Source organism: Falco punctatus (genome assembly GCF_963210335.1).
Source record: "Falco punctatus genome assembly, chromosome: 2".
Taxonomy (NCBI): Eukaryota; Metazoa; Chordata; class Aves; order Falconiformes; family Falconidae; genus Falco; species Falco punctatus.
Genome location: NC_137581.1, coordinates 59,822,454 through 59,845,428, shown reverse-complemented (window position 1 = coordinate 59,845,428; position 22,975 = coordinate 59,822,454).

The following is a 22,975-nucleotide window of genomic DNA, read 5'->3' as shown; positions in this document are numbered from 1 at the left end:
GTTCTCTAAAGGAACAATGAAGTCTACTTTCTTCCCGTAAAGTCTATCCAAATTCAATTTACCTTCCTTTAGAGAATCAGTACAAACGTTATGAAAATTCCCATGTTTTCCTTGACCCCAGACATCTATAGGATTTTAATTTGAGTTACTAATATATTGTTCCATTTTCCTAGTATAACACAAACCAGAAACCGCACACTTAAGTCACACTGCTTATTCATATATAGCAGAATTACTATGCATTTATTGATTCAGACTTCTGCTAAAGATTTTGTTGCTCAAAATATTTCCTACACAGTTGTTTCAGACAGTTTAAGTTTCAGACAACTAAGGACTGTACAACTGCATAATTGACACATGAATGATCCCAATGAGAGGTACTTATACAAATCAAGACAGCAAACCAAGTCCCATTTTCAAACTTGGGTGCCTAGACCAATGAAGAACTGCTTTAAAAAAAAAAATCAACAGCATTTCTAAAAATCAGACCTTGTAGCATAAGTCTTCATAAGCATTCACAGTTGAATTTTGTTAAATTTATTTCAATGTTCTAAGACATTTTAATTTGAATATTTTGACTCATGGTTTTTTTTTTTTTTTTTCTGACTATGAAGATAACCTCTGTGCATAAGTGCTAGTGAAGCAACACTGAAGCTCTGAAGTTTTAAAAACATGATCTACATGGGTGTTTTACAACTACTGTGTGTGTAGAAATGCCAACCCACTGTACTTTGAAAGTTCACTTAATTTAAAGTTTCTTTAATTTAAAAGGATATCTTGTACAAATGAATTTGAAGGTATAAATATCCACTCATTTAATTGCTTCTAAGAAGATAGAAACACAGTACCTTCTGCCTTCTTCCAATGAAGACATCCAGCCCAATCACATACAGAGAAACAGAAGTGCCATCTGACTTCAGAGGCTGCTCTGACCCACACATTCACCAGCACAGGATTCAGCTCACATACCTTTAGATATGTGTGTGTCTGTATGTGAGCTGCATACTGTATCTCCCTTTATTATCAATGGAAAGAATCTAAGACTCTTTAGGACATAGCTAACCTGCTAAGGTAGGTGACTGAAATAGGTCAGATAAACCATGACCTAAAAATGTCTGTTTCTTCTCTCTGGTGGGTGACTGCTTCAGTTGTGGATATCTAACGTTTAGGTATCTATATTTGATCAGACTAAACCCAACCATAACAGCAATTAGGTTTTGACCTTTAGGTATTGTGCCTTCTGGTGCACTGTGTAATTGCAAGAGACATTGTTGCAGCTTCCTTTTAATAAGGCAATAAGACTATTCTTAATTACTGTGGGTGCTAAGTGTCTTTTCTGTGGAAGAGAATAGGCTAGGAGCAAGTGGAGAAGCAGAGTGATGCAAAAAGTTTAGAGAGACTTAAGAGGTATACACCTTATCTGGGCATAAAGTCAAACAGCAATAAAGACTAATTTAATCACTTGTCTTACCTGTTGAACATCTAGATGAGACCTAGAAGGCTAAAAGGTAGGGCATGCCCTCTCCGAACTTATCTGTAAAGACATTACTGTCTTCTTAGGCATATATCTTTAGCAGGTCCTCTTCAACCACAACGCATCAGATGTCACTCAAGGTGGATCCTTCTACATGTAAAAAAGAATTCTTGGCAGTGTATTCTAAGTGAAGTTTCCTTAATCTGAAATAGCCCAAATCTAATGTCCTTGAGGGCACGCTGCAAGACATATCTTTTTCAGAGCTGCTGAAGCGGCAAACTTGAGCCAGGGGTGATGTATAGTGAAAATGGAGAAACTTTCATCTTCATTATTTATCTGCTAAATGGTGATTGAATATTATGAGATGTTGTAGATTGCCATTAATTTAACCACACTGATTGGTTCTTTTTTTTTTTTTTTTTTTTTTTTTTTTAATACTTATCAGGAACATCTAATGTGTTAAATGGAAGTCTTTTGTCACTTTACAATTTAAAATCAGTGATAAATATGGACCCTCCTGGAAGACTATGGCAGAACTGTTGGTACAGAAAAACAAGCTATAGACCTCTAACATGACAAAAATTTGTTACTAGCATATTAAACAGCCTAAAATGACAAGCTAACAGCTATTTTTTACTTTCCATTTAATTTTCTGTATTCTACCTATCTTTTGACCCTGCAAATACTTACATGCATACTTAACCACTCAAAGACTATTTTTACTTTACTAAACTGAAAAACATTCCCAGGCTCTTGTGTGCAAGTACACAATTTAGCTCTATGCAAACTATGAACCTGCAGAGGAGAGGGGGGCAGTAACATGAGCACTGTCTTCTCCATGCATGAATGTACACGTGCGAGCACACACCTGTGCACACAGACACACAGAGTAGCTTCCACAGGAAGGAAGTCTGCACAGTCCCTGCACACTTTTCCCTGTGCTGTGGATACAAGGGCAGCCACCAGCTGAGGGTGGACTCAGCCTGAAACTGTTTGTGTGACCAGAGTTAAGAACAACCATTTTCAGTGTGAACTGGAGGTTTAGTCTGTGAACACTAGGCAGTTAGCATCTGTAAAGCCATTAATGTCTTTTCCTACTTTTAACCTAAGGTAAATTTTGCATGGGGAATCACAATTTTCTTTCTATTCATAGAGTCAGTGACACAATAATAACACAACTTTCAACCGCAGATACCCAAAAAGGTTTTCTTTTAAAAAGCTCACTTTCACCTTTCTCTAAAGATCTTCCTGGATCTTGGAATCAGGTTTTGAAAAAGGACTTTTCTGAAGAGGAAAATTAAAGAAATTAGACAGAGTAGTTATCAGAATAGCATATTACATGTTTAAGATGTTGCTGTCTAGAAAGAAATGTGTATCTGTAAGTAAGTCTTTATCATGGTTCTGTATTTCACCCAGTTAATCGTTTGGAAACCATTAACTTGTTAAAATTTGTACAGTCAAAATGCTATTTTATGTATTCTGTCCTTCTAATTGGCTATTCTTTCTTCTAAACTAACATCTGTAAAAGAAAAGACCTCATTCAGATAGGACTTCTTGTCACCATGATACTGTGGTGTCTCCATTCCCGCCTGCATACAGAAATAAAAAGCATCAGGCTGAGGCATCTGTACACTTGCTCTTATATATCCATAGATTGCTGTATATGCTGCATTGAACTTCATGTGGTTTTACTGGTCTGTTCATCTGCAAGGGGCTGCAGGAAGGCAAAAAGAGAGGATAAGCAGCTAAAACAGAAAAAGCAGAAAACTTCTAAACAATACTAAATGTATATTAGAAGTTAGTGTAAAATTGTAAGCTACATAAGCTACTCCAAATGGTAGAATGTGATTCCCAATAAAGTTGACGGGGGGTGGGGGTGGGTAGTGTGTGTGTGCTTTGTTGCTAAGATCGTTTGTTGCTAAGATTTTATCTGGAGCTTCATTTGTATCCATTTCTACAAAAACACCATTGTCAAGTGGAGGGAAATTCATTCAGAAATAATAAGAATATTCAAGTTAACAGCTTCAAAACAACACATTAATGGGAATAAAAGAAAAACTTTTTTTTTCTTTAATACTATAAAACTACTGTGCTATTTTTGCTGGAATTTTCCAGAATAGTTCATCCTACACTAGACATCTGGCATGAGGCATATCATCCTGAACAGTTTAAACATGGCTGTTATAAGGAATTCAAAACAGAGTCTCAAAGGGAAAAGTTTTGGTCAACCTTAGCTAAAAGCATTTAGTGGAACTAAAATAATAAGAATCTGTAAAATTAAAATCTGCATAGCTTATAGTTGAATAGACCTGTATGGTTTCCTCAAGGCCTATTCATGTGTACATAATTAGAGTACTCAGTTAGAAAACTGCCTTTGAAAAAATCTTTAAGCAAAAGGTTTAAAAAGAAAAAAAAAAAACAACAAATAGTGAAAGCTGTCACTTTTTGGAGCACAGTATATCTGCTCCTTCTAAATTTATTTTCAGAGTTCAAAAGACAATCTTTGACTAATTATCTGCCAAATGCAGCACTATTGTTTGAATTGTAGGCATCTTTACTTAGTTGAAAAACACTTTTATTTCCTTAATGGTTTCTCTAAATTTCATTATTTTGTTCCATTTTGTAATATACTACATAAAAGCTCCTGGATACAATAAGAAGAAAGAGTTTTCCATTTATCTTAGGAGTCAAAAGTATTTTAAACTTTAATACAGGGATGCTGTGGGTTGATTTTCAATAGAAGGAATTTCTGAATTTTTGGTAATTGAAGAAACTAAGAGTGAGGCTTTGTAACCATTAATGCACATAATTTTCAAGGCAATCTGAATCCTTTTTATTGAGCTATTTCCAAAATATCTTCATTGGGACACATAAATACCTTCTGGACATTTAGGTCACGTGTCTATGAACACTTCACCTTGCAAGGAGTGTCAAAATTAGTATGAACTCACATCATGAATGTTGTGGTTATTTTCAAAACCTCCATGGTAATGAACAGCTGTTTTTGTAAACTCAAAATATCTGCAAATAGAAGCATTCAGCAATTCCCCTGAGTCTCTTCTTGTCATACCAATCATGTATACAGCTATGCTTTGAGAACTTCTAGATCTTTTCTGAAACAGCTGCTTTAACCAACACGCATCACCTTTTACCCACACTAACTTCATGATTATTAGAAAAATACGAAGCAGCTGAACAGATGATGCTGATTTTGATGTCCAGGACTTGTAGACTAGAAATAATGCCTGTGTTTGTGAGACCCAGAAGATACTGAGACCAACCTCAAAGACAGGATAAAAAGCCCCAGCAGCACTATCATCTTAAGCAGAGGAACAGTACTAAAATAATGACTGACTTGTCCACCTGTGAGATCTCTAGGTAAAAATCAGTACTTTTTTTTTTTTTTTTTTTTTACACTGGAATAGGAAGAAATTCTATGAAAAGTGAATGTTGTTGATTTGGGTTGATTTTGTTTTACCAGGTAGATACTTATGAAATATTTCCACTAAGAAATAATAACCTAAATGTCTTTCTCAAATCCTCAGCACTTTTGCTCAGCTGGTCTTAAGGCTCTTGAACTGAAAGAAATAGGATGACTGCTTCTCCCAATTTATAAAGAGGAAACATCAACAGAAAAAGCTATTTACTGGGGCAATAGTGAACCTGCACACTATACTGTGTAGGAAATGAATTTTAATTTTCAAAAAATCGCTTACTGGGGTGGTTTGCTCAGCCAAGTAATTCTCCCGGTTAATAGCTTTTCAGGAGATTTTGCCACTACAGATATATTGGAATTCATATTCTGTAATAAAATTACAAATGTTTTTTAATTCAAGACCTGGTTAAAGCAGTTTTGGTACAGATGTAACTATTGCAGCATTTTTCCAGCAATTAAGTTGTCAGGTGGATCTCTTAAGATTTAAAATGGATCCAAATTATTCAAGATATGATTCCACAAAAGTCGTTAGGCATTTTCCATCTTAATCCATTGATACTTAAATATTTTATGACACCTCCACATTTCACAGAAGTATATTATATTTTCAAGGTTCCATTAAATCATCTGTGAAACCTCTTCACAGAAAGCTTTGCACAATCTCAACTACTAAAAACTAGGAAATAATTGTTGTGCCAAACTTTTATCTTTATATGAACATAAAGGTAAAGGACCAATTATTAATTATTTTTAGACATCAAGATATCCAAAAAGCTTTCATACTGGCATCTGGATTTTTGAATGTTAATTTCCTAAAGCTTTCTTAATAACTTTAAGCATGAGGGGAAATTTTGTCTCTCCCAGGGATACAAATCTATAATCACAGCATGTGCTTTTACTTCTGTCTTCAAATGCTCTTTTGAGTTTATATTCAGACTTCATCTCATCCTAAAGTAGTTACCTAATATAGTTCAGGAAAATGTTAAATACGCTGCAGGTGATAAGCTCAGATGTGGACTTCCATGTTATAGTTGTTTAAAGTTAAATGAGACAAATTCTTCTCTGAAACAGGCTTACTAGGTTCTCAGGTCCTATTAAGAGGAAGCAATTTTTCCAGTAATTTGCTGTTTTGCTGCTGCATAAACAATTACAGAATTCATTCTTTTGACCATTGTGATACAACAGAGTGTGTATGTGTGTGTGTATATATATACACATATACATGAAGTGCATAACACCATCTGTTGGTTTTCCACAGTAAAATAAAAGTATCCAAAGCCTTGCTTTTGATGTTTGGGGGTTTTTTGTTTGGTTTTTGGTTTGTTTTTTTTCCCTCTCAGCTGAATTTTGCTGACAGCAATGTCAGTATTTTGGACTGTAAGGTTTGTTTAAGGAAATGATGATACTGCATTTCATAAGAATTCAAGATATACACAAATCTGTTCCAGGAAAATAGCCTTTAAAAGCACCACAAGCCGGAAAAACTTTCCTTGCATTTGCTAAAACTTTTAATATGCCTTCATTTTTCCCAGTTCCTTCTCCGCTCCCATGCGTTTCTGATTAAATGTAAACCATGCAGTAATTATAAATGGCTTTGAAGTCAGGTGTTCTCTGTTCATACATTTCTTCATAAATTTGCTGATCTGGGTACATTTCAGATATTAATGCCTATTTTATTTCCACCTGTGTGAAACAAGTGGCCTTTTTTCCTACCAGTTTCGTTAATATTACTTGCTTCAAAAGAATGAGCTTAGTTTTCTCAATATTATTATATTTTGAATACTATTCCCCTTTATAACATTTTTTCCTCATACGCTGTCATTTTACTTGTAAAAAGTCTCAAACAATATTTCACTGTTTTCCCATTTCAGTAGCACAGTAAATTTTCAGCCAATCTGTTTGCATGAATTATTGCTTACCAAGGGAACAGAAAATCAGTCACTTGCTAACTCCTGAAATCACTCAGGTTATGTAATACAATTTTATTTTAACTAAGAGACATAGAGTGTTTCAAGACACAGATGCCCTAACAAAAATGTCTTTAAACTTTTGCAAGGTTTTGCAATTTCCACTGGGGAAATTACAATAGCCTTGTTTGACTTCTGTTAATGCACTTCAACTCAGGTTTCAATTTCTCTGCTAGTGCAGTGGCAATAACAATGCTTCCCTTCCCTTGAAAAGCTTTCTAGGAGGAACAAGTTAAAAGTCAAGAAACAGTAACAGACAGCAATAATTTTTTATCGAAACTAATAGTTGTCCTCCACACAAATCGATGCAAAAGCTCAAAATATGATTAATTCTTTTCACTGCTAAAAAAAAATTCCAGAAGTCTTAACTTGAAAATTTCAAATTTTTTATTTTTTATTTTTTATTTTTTTGGGCAAGAAATTTTCTCCCCTAGAACTGCTATAGCACCTCTTCAGAATTGTTATTCAGGTATCTTCGCTATTTAAGGATGTCCCTCTTAAGACAGTGTTATTGGTAAGGATTGCATTTCCCTCGACAATATAGTCATAATTCATCACAACAATTCACCTAAAGTTTCTCAGGCATATCTATATATAGTTCACCAGCAAGATCACTAACAAACAGCCCCTTCATCTCTTCCCCTAAAAATGCATGAGGTCTACCAGTCAGTATCGCTCACTAAGACACAGCCTGCAATGAAGAGTTCTGTTCATTACTTCCTCCAATGTAAACTGAAAATAAGCTGTTTAGGAAATCATATTGTTATAACCCTGCCCTCATTTTCTTTGGCACTTTTGAGTCTAAGTCAATAAATAAGCTACCAAAAGTCCACAACAAAATTTGGTAGCAGAATTCTCTGACACAATCCCTAATTTACATAGTCCTAGCTCAGAGCACTTTAAAAATGTCAGATAATTTGGGAGAATTAATTGAAGGAATATCTTGTTAGTGATTCCTGGTATATTAACTGTATGTGAAGAATTAGCTGCCTATTATTGTCATGTTTTGCCCAGAAAGCTTCTACAGAGCTTTCCTACAGAAAGCCTCCTCTTTTACCTTGAGCGATGTTTAGACAGGACTTTGTGTATCTAAAAACACACATCTAATATGACAGTCATACATACTAACTTTGGGCATCTAACTTAGGTGTCTAAAGACGCCAACTCATCTGCCACTTTTAGAGTAATTTAAAAGCCATCCATCTAAATCAACCATTATATCAGGGGGTGGAAAGGAGACTCTGAAGTGATGCATCTAAAAGTATCTTAATTTTTTTTCTTAAGGAGTGTAACTACCTTAGACTGAGGCCAGCTGGATTGTACCTAAAATTAGGTGCTTAGCTGCTCCAGTTCAGGCATTCTGAGTCACTCTCTGAATCACCCTGTTCTTCAGCATTGGACATAGACAGAAAACATTGGACATATAGAGGAAAAAAAAAAAAAAAAAAAGAGAAACAGAAAATGAACTGTGCAGCTTTTAAATACTTGAAGTTATGACAAATATCTTCACATCTGAGTAATCTCATGTGGGTGGCATTTAGTCATTTTCCCACAGAGGCCATGGTTTTGATGGTATCACCAAGGAAGCATGTGACTCTGAAAGCGGGGAAATAAGATGTTTTATCACATCTGTTTGAGGCCCCTGATAGATTTGCACCTTCTAGACAAAAGACATCTGAGAAAAGGATTCAGCCTGACAGTGGTACCTGTGACTCCATTGCTACAGTGACAAGGAACAATCCACAGAAATGGGCACAACTAGCTGTGACTCTCAGTGTGGTCTTGCAGGCACTGGCACACTGGTTTTGTAAGCTCAGTAAGCTCAGTAGTGGTTGACATAATTGGTTAGTTTTTTCCTTTTCTTTTTTGCCTCCTCCCCCCCTTCTTTTTTTTTCAGTATTTCTAGCTTCTTTTTATCATTTCATAAAGCATAAATTTTGGCCGTTTTTGAAGAAGGAATAAACCTCAATGGAAAATCTTATCAACATCTAAGATAGTGAGGTTTCCCTATGTGTATAACTGAAAAAAATAGTCTTTTTTATTATCACTGTGTTAGTAATCTATTCTGAAGAACATGAAGAGTGATGCTATTTAGCACCATCACTTCAGAGAGACTGTGAACTGAGTATGCTACAGAGGATTACTTATTTTTTCTTGTGCTCAAGTGGTACTTCTAATATGACAAGAACTGCATCCTGATAAAATCCACAGAACCAAATTCAAATAAATCCTTATCGAAAGAAGGACTTTGGATTTAGATTGGCCAAAGTTCATAAGCATTAAAGCTGTTTGAAACATAGCCAGATATTAATTTTAAAAAGCCTGTAGCAGTAAGTCAATTAAAAATCAATACAATTTGAAAGTTAAATACATATATAAGTGTGATTGCAAGGCTGTATTAAATGTAATAATTATTATTATTATTATTAAGTTAGATCTTTTAAAATAAATGCCATATGTGGTTAATTGCAAACAGAAATAATAAAACTTGGAATGGTAACATTGGAATGACAATTCCATTAACCTCAGCTGGTCTCTCACTTACATGGGTGCATGGATTACTCTGGGGCAAAGGTATATACAGTCATCTATTATCTCCCATAATACCAGTTAGAGGAAAACTAGAGACTATTAAAAACACCAGAACAGTGTTCTTATGCACATAAGAAGACAACTATTTAAACAGAAGAATGGCTCTGCACTCATTAGATATAAAAAGAGATTTCAGATGAAGATTTTTAAACATTGTCAAATGATCACATATCTGTGTCTCGGACAGAATTGAGGTCTCATGTTTGTTCAGAAAGAATGGGTAGATATTTCAGTAGTATATCTTTCAGTTTCAGTTTAAAGGTGTTTAGAAAATACTTCATGTTATGAACAATGGAGATCAAAGGTATCAAAGTGTTTTAATACACTAGGCCTTTTTTTTCCCCTCCAGGAGACTAACGTTCACTTCTGATTTATGATACACATTAAATTAGTTTGGTAGTAGTCTCCATTTATTCCCTTGTCTATATATGTCCAGATCCCAAAACCACTAAGTAATTTTGTATGATTGGCAGGCTTTGCTCAGGAGAAACTCCGGACAGGGAAAGTGCATTGCAGGTCACTACTGACCTGAACTAGCAGAACTTTATAGAGAAAGCTCACATTGTTTGCCTGTACTTAGTATGCCTCTAAGCAGAAAAACTGGTGACTGATCAGAAGCCCCTGAATTCACTGTAGAAATTATTGACCATAACTCACTGTATTTTCCTTATTTTTAAAGTCTTTTAACATTCCAGTTGATTTCAGTAAACTCATGCTAACATAATAAGAGCAAATTGCTTTAAGACACATCCATAAAAGCAGCATATTTCTGCTCTCCTTCAGGTTTTGTTACTTTTGATACTGCCATAAAGTATATTTTGTTATTTATAAAACAAATGCAGCTGATGTTACCTAGCATTGTAGTGAGATTGTTTTGTTTCTTTTATTCTTGATTGTACCTATGTACCTTTATTTTATCTGTAGTCTTCCAAGGTCTGTTTCACTTTCCAGTACTGGGAAAGTACATTTTGTAGTTTTGTGAGTTTTCTCTTGCAGACTTATGGCAGGAATAGCTTAGGACAGCAGAGTTTTCCATCTACCTTGCCTGATAACTGAGACATTTTCAAGTAATTTCACTTTACTTACATTTTCAAGTTCAACTAAGTTTAAATATTAACTATTCACTAGTTGGTAAAGTTCAACCAGTCTTTGTGGACAGCATTTCTTAACTGAAGAACCCCAGCGAAAATCAGGAACTCATGGAAACTAAAGAATTGAGCCTGGTTCTGGTGTCATGTATGTCTTGTTCATCTTTCAGAAAAGGTTTGTCTGTTTAAGGTGTTTGCCGCTGTGATGGATGATGATCTTCACTTGAGTGGCAAAGGTTTTCTGTCCTTCAAGTGGATCTCTTAATCTTATTACACAGGCGAAGGAGCTATTGCCAGAGAAGCGGGGTTTTCAGAAAATCCATGTTTCAGCACAGCAGACTGGCCAGTGTGTTCAAAGCAGCTGCTGAGCATGGAGCCATCCTCATCAGACAGTGACGCTGATCGGCAGGAAACTCTACAGAGTTTGAATGTCTTTCTCTTAATTGTAAGGCTATAATCAGCCCTTGCCCTTGAGTATGTTTTGTCTATATAAAATATTGCATTCTCTCCATAAAGAGTATTGCAAAACATATTAAGCTTGTCATGCAGTCAATTTATGGCAGAGAAAATGTCTCTCCTCTTCTGTTGGAAAGGGCAGGTGCAGCAGCTAATTTATGCAAAATCATTGCCTCATTTTGAATAAAGGGAATACGGCTGTAACAGAACCCCTGTCAAGATTCTCCTTTTAGAACTAAAATTACCTTTTCAGAAAGATTTGGTTTGGTCATCAGTTTAGGCTTTATCACAAGAGGCAATATAGCAAGAGGTATAATAATTAAACAAACACTTGTTTCACTCTCTTCACTTGGATTTGAGGTTATTATAAAAGTACTATATAGGATGAAGGTTTCAGTGAATACTGAATGTGAGGAATCTGAATCTCTATGTGAGAAAGACTTTTTTTTTTTTTTTTTTAATTGCTAAACAGTTAAAAGACTTCTAAAGCACCACACTCAGTAATAGCAAGACACTTTCCAGAGACATGACTTATTTTTTGGTAGCAAAAACCTGCTATCCTTTCTTCCAGGGAGAGACTGATTATCTTAAATCTCATTGTTTTCAAAATTCTACCTGTAGGTACCACTGCTATTACATCTTTTATTCTTTAGAGGAAAGCAACAACAAGAAGAATATGATGTGTAGAAAGTAGCAGATAAGGCTGCATCTTTGTGAAACATAAAAATGAATAGTCAATTAAGAAATATGTTTTGATACTGACAAAGCAGATAGGTATTTAGTGTGATACTTAACCCCTGCTGCTCCAGTACCATGACACATGCCTGTATTTTTAAAAACATATTTACAGCTGGCCTAAGTTTGCCTACAGAAAGAGCTTGGTCTGCCAGCACCAGTAATAACAAACACAGCCACAAGGTTATCTGGGGGCACAGCTACTGAAATGTTTATCTTGCCACTGGCGTGCACTATGTGTAGTGAAAAAACAGCACAAGCAAGCAGAAGTAGGTCTGAAGGAAACCAGACCCACACAGTGTGGTGACACAAATGGAGAAACACCTAGTTCAGCTGGGTGGATAAGTAGCATACAGCAGAAACTGCCAAAAGACTAAATACAGCAAATATTTTATGCATTTCCAGCAATGACAGTCTATGGCAAAACATTACAGAGCTGCCTCAAGTAATTTTTTCTCCTCCCTATCTATACAATTCGTGGAGCACATACTGTCATTTGTGTTTGGCAACTCTCAGACAGAAACTGAACTATCAGAGCAACTACCATTCACCTAAGAAAGGGACTCTTATAACTCCATCTCCACCTCTTTATGAGCAAAGATGGGCACAAAAAGCAACTTTGCTTATGCAAAAAAATAAGTATATAGCTGTCAACCATGTAAATGTTTATATTTGTCAGGTAGGAAATGTACTCATTAGTAAGAGAGTTTCACCATGAGAATTTCACAGATTTTAGAAGTGTCTTTGAAACTTTCTGATGATTAACTGCAGTATTTCTAAGAAGTTTGGAACATAGGCAAGATGTACATGAATTGTAAATGTTAAAGTCAAAGGTACGTATTTTTAAAAACACAACCCCCTTTGTTTTCTGGCTTGTTTCTATTTCTTTCAATCTTGAAGTGTTTCATATTAAATTTCCCCCACGTTTTATGTGGTTTGATTTTTGAATGGTTTTCCTAGATGAGATTTGCAAACTTCAAATATTTCCTTAGAAATAAGTAAGAAAAGAGTAAATAAAAATAAGTCTCTGACGTATTACATGAAGAAAAGTTAGAGAAGACTACACCAGACTACAATACCTGAAAGTTGCAGTCTTCATGGTACACAGGGACTCTCATATCTGTAGGTAATTACCAAGAGTTTCCTTTATGAATGACAAAAAATATGTGAATGCACCCAATAACACATAAGAAAATACATCAAAAATGTTATATTTTTTAATCTGATACTCAACATGAAGCAAGTGTAAAACTATAACAAACCTGGTACAACATAGTGCTGTGAGATGAAATAGTATAATGAAGGAGGAAGAACAGACAAATGACTTTTAATATTGTTGTAAGATATGGCAGCAATTATTAGGACTGTTCAGGCCTACTCCTTATATACTTCCTTTGTTACATATCTAACTTGTTTCTAAATTTCTGGAAAATTTAGATATACAGTTTTTTTATATAGTGGGATGAAAATAAGATTGTAAGTGTATTAAAGCTGTCTTCAGATGCTGCATTTCTTACAGCACGTGCCCAACAGGACCCTTATAATTGAGTATAGCAGTACAATACAAATACATAAGTAAACCAATGTATGAATACATATGTGAATATTATGCTAGTCAGGATTGCTGCTGTTCAAAAGAAAAAAAAAATGCCATCCTTGCATACTGATTAACCTTTTGGTTCTACTTAATCTCTTCTCATTAACTGACTGATATTTTCTGGACAAAATGGAGAATTGTTAAAGGTACACCTTTCTTTTCTTTTTGGATAATTTAAAAAAGAACTTCTTGCCAGCATATATTACTACTCATGTTAAAAATAATTATATTTATCAATGCAAATTAGGCATAAGTTAAAGAATGAAGACATAGAACAATGGCAATTAACATAATACCTCAAAATAATTATAGATAAGTAAAACAGGACAAAGGTACAACTATTTAGGAGGTATTGGGGATATCTTTACAATCTAGAAGGTACACAGACGGAGAGTTGAAAACCTGTCCCTTTTGGCATATCTTTATAATATAATCAAACACAATTATTTTCCCAAGTCAGTTTAATCAGAAATGATTTTTCATAGCCTAAAGTCTAAAAGAAATCATTATACCAACTGCTGAGTTTTCTAAAGTGCAACTGGACAGCCTAAGGGAGGAAGAATAATGTGCTCCAGTGGAGCAAATTCTAAAATATTCTATGGCAGATGGAGTTTTCCCTGGAACAACTAGATTACAGATTACATTTGATTTTAAATGTGTGTTGTGTCTTTTTCATTTTTTTTTTTTTTTTTGCTTATTCATGGTCCTTCCTTGTAAAAATTTTAATTTCATGACAGAATGCACAAAATCACATATCTTATTAGAGGCAGAGAATACAGCAATTTCTAGATTTAGAAACACCAGATGACTTCTATTTTAAAACCTAATTTTCCATTTCATGCTATATATCTTTACCAAAACATAACCTTGGCCTGAAAGCATCATCATTATTAGCATTTCTATCTTTATTATTATCAATATTATGAGAAAGGGAATTTCAAGAGAACTGTGCTGCTGTTTTTCAGAGGGTTGGGCAAATGTTACTGAGGTATTTCAGTGCCTGCACCATATAGAGTCAAGATCACCTTATTTCATTTCTACAAAATTCTTCTTAAAAATTATTTAATAGAAGTTCCCTTCACCATGCTAAATATAGCATGTATCATGAGGTGGCATAAAAAAATATCAGTTTGTACATTTGCAGATTTTTGGGGCAATCTTTTCTGTGACATTTCCTTGAATTTGAATGCTTAAATATTAAAACTTAATAGTCAAGTATACCATCTTGCATACAATTAAGTAAAATAATTTAGGAGAATAAAAAGTGAATAATCTCCTCATGGTTTGATCTCATACATAGTTTTTGCATTCTTATTCTATGGGTGGGCTGTTAACTGTCTTCAGTAACCTATGACCTGAATTTACTGAAATGCACTTTGTTTATTCACATTGCATACCACCCATCTTCACACCACTGTAAATGAGGTGTTAATAGAGTTTGGGAACACCACTTCAGATAGTCTGCTCCCAAGGAATTGAGGCCAGAGGAGGTTATCCAGAGAATGACTACAGAAATGGCTGACGCGCAGCCTGCCCTCTGCTCGGCGGGGTTCCCACAGGAAGACATCAAGGAAACTAAAGGCACCAAGGTGGCCGTGTTCAAGCTTAGATCTTGGAGAGGCAGAAACACCTGTACAGGGTTTGAGCTGTGTGATTAAGACTAGTAGAACTGGTTAGCCTTGCAACATGGCATTGCCATTACTAGTAACAAGCTGTAAGCTTCCTACCGAGTTTGTGAGGCCTCAGGACTGATGCTTGCCAGGTATTCTCTGTCTGAGCTTTTCTTGACCTGCCTGCTGCTCTGTCTGACGTGGTTTAGCTGTGACAGTATTTTCTTTAATCAACCAGACATCCACAGCTAATTTGTTTTACCTTTGTCTAACCTTATGTGGTATAAAACTCATATGTTTGTACAGATAGCAGTACTAAGAAATTATTCTATGTAGAATGCTGTGTTTTCAACTCTGCCACAATATAACATAGGGAAAGACAGTCTTAAGAAAGTGAGACAGGGGATGCAGTACAGAAGAGCACAAGCATGGGCTAATCAAAGGTAAGGCACAGGTTTGCCATGGGAAACCTCATAGATTTAAACACTCTACAAAGATCAGTTGAAGAAATGCAGACCTGCTGGTGGATAAAACTGGTTTTAAAGGTAACACAGAAAGCAAAGAAATAGTATCTATTTTGCATAAAAGGCACCATATATAGCAAACTCAGAAGTAATTTCCAAATGTAAGTCTTCAAACCAATGAAAAAATAAAAATGTCTAAAAGCATGTTGGAAAAGATGTTAAAAAAAACCCACCCACCCACCCAAAAAAAAACAAAAACAAACAAACAACAACAAAAAAAAAAACCAAAAAAAAACCCAAAAAAATAAACCACCCCTACATGGGAAGCTAAGGTGATGACAAAGAAACCATCAACATGAACATCATATTCCTCCCACCAACGAACTCCAGATGCTCATGAATTGCTGTAACACCTCCCACCACCACCAAGTGAAACCACCTACTTTAGGACCTGTAGGAGTGTGGGAAGGGTGAACATAACAACAGGAAAAGAGGAAGAAGTTAGGTATATGCATAACAAATTTAACTCTATTATTATTGTATCATTTTCTATTACAAATATATCTGGACTAATTATGATCAGACTCTTAAGATTTCAATTATACTATTGGTTTACTTTTACATAAAGTATGCTGCTCCTTTGCCTGTGAGCAATATTTTGAGCACAGACTAAAGACCCATTGATTGTAGTGATAGATACATGAAAAACAGTCTGATTCCCCTCATTCAGGAGGCCAACAGGTACTCTTCTAACTCTGAATTATCTCTGGCTTTGGCTAACTGGAAGACATAGTTTTTTCATCCTGAACCATGATGTGTAGTTTTTTGCCTTTCATATGTTTGTGAAAAGGAAAGCATTGGAACACCATTCTACCTTGATATATTTCTAATAAACTAGCTATAAATATGAGAAATATAATTTAGGTGACAAGGAAATTAACTTCTTTTTCTTGTTTGCTGTTTCTTAGTTTGAGCACGAATCAAAAGTCAAATGGAGTCATTCAGGATAATGATCCTTCTCAGGGGCAAAATTCACTGCAGTTACTTAAAGACCAGGTAATTATGCTTGAAAAAGCATAGAATGAATTCAAGCCCCTAGTTCAACAGCAAGTCCCAGAGCAACACTACAGCCCCTGTACTATCACAACCTAAATCTATAGGCCAAGGAGATATTATAGTCTCCTCTATGGCACTTAAGACATTTTCCTTTTTTTCCTTTTTATTTCCTGTGAAACTACAAAATCAGCAGTCAACTTTGTCCCTTTCTCCTTACATGCCCAAGACTGATTGGGAAGTAGCACGATAAAATATGTACTACCACCAGTATTCAAATGCAAATTTCCTAAATAAATATAACCTCTTGTAAAACTAGGGATAGTGTTCCAATAAAACAAAATCTGAAATGTTCTAGACAAGATTTATTAAACAAAACCGGACAGACAGACAGTTGTTTTTTTGAGCTAAGATGATTTCTTTTTCTGATAAAGCTCTGCCGTAAAGGGCAATATTTTCACTAATGCTCTCTAACTTAGTTCCTATGACCATTTCTCTTGACTGACAAATTCATCAGCCCTTTAAGTACAAGGTAGTCTGGAACAGTCACCCTTCTCTTGAACTTTGATCCACAGTAAATTACTCATAAATAACAACTAATTTGAATATAGATCAAAGTGATTATCTTTGAGATTTTTGCAAATAACACCAATAGATAAATGTCTGGAAGTTTAAAAACACATTAAAGGGTATTAAGTGTGCTGAAAACTGTGAGAAAATATATGCCTTTACTGAATTATTGTGTCCATAACTTTACAGAACACAGTTTTTTAAGAGTCTGTCGTGCAAGTCATCTAAAATAACTGCCCCTAAGTAAGTTATCAAAGAGTAATAATTATTTTCTCACCAGTGCCATATGTTACACTTCTAACTAGCCACAATGCAGCAGGTTGAGACTAGAAAGATAAAAATATCCTGCAGAGTATCTCATTCCACTGTTGTCTCTCTAAATAAAGGACAGAGCTCTTATAATTGGGGAATATAACCTCTAGAAAAAGATGCAAAACACATTCCCTCAGGTAACTCTGACCCTGTTATACAGTCAGTGAAATAAGGCAATATAACTTTCAAAGCAGCTTTGCACCTGGCAACCACAGCACCGCTTTCTATCAGGAAACAGCAAGCTTTAAAACATGCTGGTTTATGTGTGAACAAATTAGCATGAAGTGAAGCTTGTGGAAGAGGCGCTACTAACTTGAAAGGTACAGTAAGTTTTAATATAAACTTATCACATCAGTTCCATAACAGTAGAGCTTCCAAGATTACACCATTTTCCTGTACAGATCACAGCTGAAAAATACAGCCTAATTCCTTTTTGCACACAAAAGCTGTCACCTCCAAACTGGAAAAGCAGCCATATTGTACCACTGAAGTAAGGGTATATCAAGGACAGAAGTGCTTTGTTTTGACTAAAACAAACAAGTGGGTATCTCAAACAATGAGATAGCCATCTATATCTATGCCTTGATGTGGCCAGTGAAGGTCAGCTTTGTATGTCCTCCTTGAGGTTTATCTCAGATAGTGGTCTGAAGTTAAAAGTAGCTTGTCTCTGTTCAGGTTTTACATGGAGATCACAATCTTGATTTAACTTCCTTGAGCTAAAAACACCCCTATTTTTGCAGTAAACACTGTCTGAAGCAGTGTATTTCATTTACATGAGATGCCCTTGGATCTTCAATAGCCATAAAGAAAACCGGCACCCTGAATGTTCGATCTTTATCTGGTGGACAAGGATTCCATTAGATCACTCACACTTTCCTATCTGAAACCAGCATGTTGTAGGGGAGTCAGACCCCAAACCAGGAATCAGACTCCTTTCCAGATGACCAAAGACTGTAAATGTGTAGGAAATGGTAGGGCTGTTTCCCTGATTATGTATCCTTTTCTTGGTGTGCACTACTGGCGATTGTTGGGAGACCTTTGGTATAAATCAGTATAGCCATTCTGAGTTTCTAATAAGTATGCTTTTAGGAAGAAGAAAATTTTAAAAAGTTAGGTGTGGAATTCATCTTACTTAAGTTCAGCCATTTGAAAGTGAGTCACTTGGCTTAAAGCTGGTTTTCTAGACTTCTCTATAGTCAGTGGAAAGACAGAATCAACTCCAGAAGAGCCTATATATGGATATTTAAGACAGATAGACCCAGAGTTGTGCAAGAATGTCCCTTTCTCCCTCTCTTCATCCCTCTCTCTTCCCTCTATCTACAGACGCCTAGTTTTAATCTGAATTATAATCACTGATTTCAATGGAAGCTGCATTAGACCTAATTCACTGAAAAGTATATGCATGTGTCTCGATGTTCATTCCTGTGCTGGGAAGAACATTTTCAATGTAGAAGGCACTAGGTAAAGATTTGCATCACGTATGTTAGCACTTCTGTGACAGTAGTTTGTTTATGGGATTTTTTTTGTGTGGAGTATTTGTTCTTTTTTGACCAAACAAAGAGAAAGCAATAGTTAGCTGGATATAGTATCCCTGCAAAAGTAATGTACAGAGTAGTCTAATAATTTTGTACTTCACACTCAATAGGGTAAGTCTAGTACTCTTCCTATTCCAAGAACTGCATGTCTATCTAGCATGATCATGAAATTAAAATTATTTATTTCTAACAGCTAAATTGAGAACAAATAAATGACAACTTAATTTGTTACATCTTTCTTTCTGCATTTGGGAGATACTTGCAAGAGCCTGCCTCCACAGTCTGTCAAACCAGCTTGCCCCAGAAAGTCCCTAAGACACTAAAAAAATGTTTCTAGATTAGATAAAACAAACCAGGATTCCATCAGAATGCAGAGGAGCTCCCAAAAAAGAGTTTTTAAAGGCCTCTCCCCATTGCTGTGAACTGAACATAAGGTTTATCATATAACATAATTTCGAAACAATTGGCAGCTATTAAACAGATACCAGGGGGTTATTAAAGTGGTAAGTAGATGGTGGTGAGCTAAGATGGAGATAGGTACAGGCTTACAGGATTTATACTTAGAATGACCTTGCTGAAGACTTCAGGACTAGCAAGTTCCTAGAGGGCTTAAGTTATTTAATAGGTTTAAATAGCCCAAACTGAAACATATGGGCTCCTCAATATGAAAGTCCGTAAGTGCTGACCAAAGTGTGAAGTATTTCTCAGATCTGCCTCTACTTATCCACAGTGTTTTTCTAGGTAAAATTATTTTGACCTGAATTCAAGCCGTTTACAGATGGCATATATCATGTTTCAGGCCTTTAAGGACGGACCTCCAGCTATCTCCCCAGTCTGACAGCAGACACCTGGTACATGAGGGCACTGAGAAGGAAAACGGGATATGTAGATGTGGCAGGCAAAGCACAGACAGGGACACCTGCACTGTATCTGCAGCCACGGAATTACATCTTAATATCAGATTTACAGAGAATGGAAATCTAAGGGTAAGACCTGGGTTACTCCAGGGCTGGACTGGGCAGCTGCCCACCAAACAAGAAATACAGCCAGTCAGTAAAAATGGCTGCTTCAGGATTTCACTGCAGCAGTTACTTTAGTGTCTTGACTGGTGACAGAAAACTGTGGCTTTCTCTTTCATCACAGAGCCTGAACACCTGTACTTATACAACATTTTGAAAGAAAAGCTTCCCCAGACGTCCTACTGTTGCAAACAGAGCTTTACTCTAAGCCTGCCTTCCATTCCAACTGCTGCGGCTTGCCTTCGGCTACCTATCTTGGAGCCTGTTCAAGGAAATGAGATATCTATCCTTCAACTTTCACAACTCAGTAGTTACTGAGAGTCTTTTTTACAGGATTCACCTTCTACCTAGCAACTTACTGAACTTTTTAATTTGTAATACATATTTTATCTTAAGCCATTGCAACTACTCCTGCCACTCTTTCAACATCTAAACCACTCAAATTAAACCTAAGATATTTTCTGTAAATTACAGTCAGTATAATTACTAGATAAAACTTGATGACACATTGTGTAAGTGGAGGTATTTTTAGATGATCGCTCTGATTTATTCTTATTTTAAAATTTATGAGAAAGAAAACTATTACAATGAAATGCCCTATGTTTTAGCAGAAATCTACCTACACTTTTACCATGGCTGGAGCTTGTCCTAGGGCTTTTTTCAAATCTGGTCTCATTTAATTCTAACTTAATTTGAACTGAACACTGCAGGTGAAACTACAGGAATGCAAGAGCTTTCCAACACCATATCTTCAGCACACACTTAAACAAGTGAAGGTCTCTAGGAAGGGACTTTCCCTGGTGCACTGTGTCTCCTCCCCCCAAACAGCTTTGATTTTTCAAGGAGGTCCTCTAAGAAAGAGCCTTTATATTTCTGGACTTTAGTCTTCTGCCATTTTTCTGTAGCATGTCTAATTTCCACTTACATTTCCCAGAAGTCTGAACAAACTACAGTTTGACTATACAAGTAAAGGGGTTGTGCCTCCCACCTAAGCGAACTTTGATGGAGTACATCAGAAGATATTGCATCGGAAGGTTACAGTATGTGCAAACATGCTGTGAAAGAATCACAGAATCACAGAATGGTTGGGGTTGGAAGTGACCTCTGGAGATCATCTAGTCCAACCCCCTGCTAAAGCAGGTTCTCCTAGAGCAGGCTGCACATTGTGTCCAGGCAGATTTAAAATATCTCCAGAGAAGGAGACTTCACAACCCCTCAGGGCAGCCTGTTCCCTCAAAGTAAGGAAGCTTTTCCTCATATTCAGATGGAACTTTCTCTGTTGCAGTTTGTGCCCATTGCCCCTTGCCCTGTCACTGGGCAGGACTGAAAAGAGCCTGGCCCCATCCTCTTGACACCTTAAGATATTTGTAGGTATTGATAAGATCCCCTTTCAGTCTTCTCTTCTCCAGCCTTCTGGTGTATCAGCCACTGCTCCCAGTTTTGTATCGTCAGCAAACTTGCTGGGGGTGCACTCTGTCCCTTCATCCAGGTAAATGATGAATGAGCTGAACAGTACTGACCCCTGGGGCACAGCACTGGCTACAGGCTTCCAACTGGTCTCTGCGCCACTGATCACAACCCTCTGAGATCTGCCTTTCAGCCAGTTCCCAATCCATCTCACTGTCTACTCATCTATCCCACACTTCCTCAGCTTATATATGAAGATGTTATGGGAGACATGTCAAAAGCCCTTGCAGATGTCAAGGTAGACAACATCCACCACTCTTCCCTCATCTACCTAGCCAGTGATTCCATCATAGAAGGCTATCAGATTCATCAAGCATTATTTGCCCTTGGTGAATCCCTGTTGACCACTCTCAACAACTTTCTTTCCCTCCACCTGGATTTCTCACAGCGTGGACACACTGCCCAAGACCAGCTTTGATGATGGTTCACATGTCAGTTCAAAGCAAATAGATTATTTCAAATGGCAGAACAAATATGTTTTGGCTTGAAAATATTTTTTGTTACATATTAATCCAGAATTTTTAAATATTCACCTATAGATACAGGGTTTTGTTATGTTCATTACCAAGAACATTTTCAGGAGAGAATCCCCCCTTTACTGAAAATGAACACTTGTTGCAAAATTTAAACCAATGTAATTCAGTTCATGAACAGCAACTTATGGAAGTTTTTGCCCCACTATATCTGTTGATATTCCTACTTACTCAATACATGTGGTACTTGATGATCAGTTAATGCCATGGTGTATATAAAGGAAATATTAGTCTTTATGCATGCAACACTTACATACATTTTACTGACTTAATTTAGGTGGACAGCTTTACATATAGAGTCTTGTAAGTTGACATGTCACACATGAATGGCAGAATGAAGTATAAAGAATGAAAACTTTACGTGTGAAGTTTTGCAGTGCATTCCAAGGAAGGAAAACTTCTAATGGAATAAAAAAGCCCCTCACACTTCAAGGGTGATTTCACTGCTAACCTTCTGTTAAAAGTTCAGTCACTTAGAAAAATAATTTGAAAATTTACTACTAAAATAGCTTATGGTGATATCTAGTGGTAGATTTTCTACAGCTTTGATGTCATAACATGCAAAAAATGCTTTAGAAAATGAAGAAAATATGTATAATGAAAGGAGCTTAAGTGACACTTTTCAGAGGATGACATTCACACTTCTAGGAAGAAGCTGACATTATAAGGTTGTGCTCTTTGCTCTGAATGGAAGAGAATTTTCTTAAGATGACAGGAACAGATCAAAATGTTTGACTTTTTTAAATAAACCAAAGCATTTCATTTGGATATTGCCTTTATTATTTTGTGTACCATATCTCCCATAGAAAATACAACACCAAATAAGATGTCCTACAGAAAAGTCCCTTCAAAATATTAATGAAAACATTGTATTCAATATGGATATATATATAAAAATAAGCACTAAAATATGGTTGGAGCTCATTTACTTTTAATTTTTTTAGAAAAAAAATCAGTTAAATTAGTTCTATTTCATGAGGCTTTTCAGTTGTGACAGAACTGTGTAGTCTACAGGAATGTGTTTCTTTTCACATTTCTCTGTCAAGCTTTTATCTAGGGGGAGATAC